Source organism: Rhagoletis zephyria, unplaced genomic scaffold (assembly GCF_001687245.7).
Source record: "Rhagoletis zephyria isolate East Lansing unplaced genomic scaffold, Rhagoletis_zephyria_1.1 Rzeph_scaffold_01671, whole genome shotgun sequence".
NCBI classification, from domain to species: domain Eukaryota; kingdom Metazoa; phylum Arthropoda; class Insecta; order Diptera; family Tephritidae; genus Rhagoletis; species Rhagoletis zephyria.
In genome coordinates, this window is record NW_016158755.1 from 71,026 (window position 1) to 73,636 (window position 2,611).

Here is a 2,611-nt window from a genome sequence, read left to right on the forward strand (position 1 = left end):
CCCCCCCCCTTCCCCCCTAACGTGTCCCGGTTTGGCAACAGAGATATCTGGCAGCCCTAATTAAGGGCCAATTTTATAATGCAACACTTAAAGTTTCTTTTGCAAGAGCTTCCTTTCAGTTAAAGTGTCATTTAAATGTACTTTAAACAAGAAGTGCTTTCATAATACAATGGCAATTGAAAAATAACAAAAGGTTCATTTAAATGAAAATAACAAAGTGGGCTATACTGATCTCGGCAAAATTGCATTAGCTGGTTGTCATAAATATGTTATTGTACTACGAAAATGACATAATTTTTTTTTTACAAAAGGGACCTTTGTGTCATTTAAATTTCCATTTTGGGTATTTAACTAAAGTGCCTTTATGAATTCGATCAGCAAAATAAAGCATCATTTAAATTTTAAAACATTCTTTAATTTTATTATGGAATCGGCCCTAAATAATTTGCTATTGTATAAATGTACATAAATTTCATTTTTTTTTGCGTTCTCTGGTTGCACCATGCTTCACGAGTCAGCGCGGCACGCGGCTTGAAAGCAAAAGCACCCGTGGCAGGAGCGAAAAAAGAATTAATAACTAGCGACTTCGTGCAAGTTTCCCTGTTATTTTTAACCGACTTCCAAAAAAGGAGGAGGTTATCAGTTCGTCGGAATATTTTTTTTTTTTTTTTTTATGTATGTTACCGCATAACTTTGGACCACGTCACCCGATTTCGATAATTCTCAGTCTCAGAGGTGGTCCCATACTAATCTGGTTAAGATCCGATCAGCGGATCATGAGATATATATTTTTTTTATATGAGAGTTGAAGTCGGTTTCTTTTTTGCTAAAAATTACTTGTTGAAGTGTAACTTCCTAGGCGGCGGTATCGCAAATATGGAGAATGTAATTTTTATAGCTGAAAATTTTACATGAGTACTTCCATATATATATATATATAGTATAGAGAAGGGGAAAAAAGAAAGAAAGCGACATATGAAGGCTATACAAAGCGATAGCACAAGCATCTTTAACGCGCATCTCGTATACATACATGCATGTTTGAATGCACGTATTTACCTATATATGCATGTACGAATTAATTTCGAATTTCAGCTCTGCCGCTACCAAGCAATATTTGAATGAAGCAAGCGTGCTTCGGGTACCTACATATGTTTGTATGGATATATGTATGATCATTGATCAAACAAACGGGCTTCGTTGATATACTGATGGACGTATGTATGTACTTATGGACAGCAATGCTTTCATGTACATATCGCACACCGTCTTCAAAAGAGTCACAACTCAAAATCATACGTTCGTCAGAAAATGCGAAAAACTATTTCGTAGGACATGCTAATCATATGGGCAAGGGCGACTTTACCTTAGGCTTTTTTAACAAACCATATAAAAAATTTGCTCCAGCTTTTGATGAAAGGTAAATAAAAGCTCTGTGTACATTTTTAGCGCATAGTTTCAAAAATGCAAAATTTTGAGTTGTGACTTTTTTGAAGACGGTGTGCGATATGTTTGAATGGTTGTACATACACTTGTATGTATGCACGATTGAGAGAAATAGAGATTGCGCCCATTGCGGTACCGCTAATCCGCTCTTTGTGATTTTGACAGAATCAGCTGTGTGCGTGACGTCATCTTAGTGCAATTGTTGATTGTGAGCATACGAGAAAAACCAAATAACGATTTCAATATTTGTGCGTGGTTTCAAACAATTATTGAGACATTACAAAGCAAAATGAAGTGTGCAGTGGCAAAGTGTAATAGTGAAAACAAAAGAAGAGCATGCGATATAAGTTATTTTCGTTTCCTAAGGACGCAAACCCGGCGAAAAAGTGGAAGCACTTCTGCCGGCGAGGAGATGCATTAAACACCAAATGGAGCTATGTGTGCATGAAGCACTTTACCAGTGAAGATATTGAAAATAATTTGGACAATAGTTAGTACCTCGTCTACCATAACAATTGTAATATCTTTTTCAGTTACCTTATTTATATTGCATCAAACCATATAAGTCGATCGAACGCGCTGTCAAACAGAGTTCATCCCAATGCAACCCTGTTAATACATGTGTAAATTCTTGAAAATAATAAACATGAAAAAATAATAATTAAATACTCAAACAGCCAAGAAAAAAGGATATTAGCCATTAATTTTATAATAAAGCTAAGCCTAAATATAATTTCAAGAACTATTTAAATGTTTTACTTAATACAGAGTTGCATGAAACAACCGTGTGTATAAATCCCGTGTATATACATATGCACCCTTAGCACGATTCAACAACTCTTAACTCGCATTCAAAATGTGATTTATGGTGGCACGGTTAAAAGTTTCAATTCGATTTAGGAATAAGTTTACATGTGTGTGTCCAAATAACATGGTTTGACTTAGAACGAATTGAAGCATCACATAAATATCGAAAGTATTTCATTTTAGTTTCATTATACCCGAGCGCACTTGTGCACAAGGGTATTATAACTTTGTTCACATAACGGTTGTTTGTAACAGGCAAAACGAATCGAGATAGATATAGACAAATGTATACATAAATGATCAGAATGAAAAGAGAAATCGATTAAGCGGTGACTGTCTGTCCGTCCGTCCGTCCGTC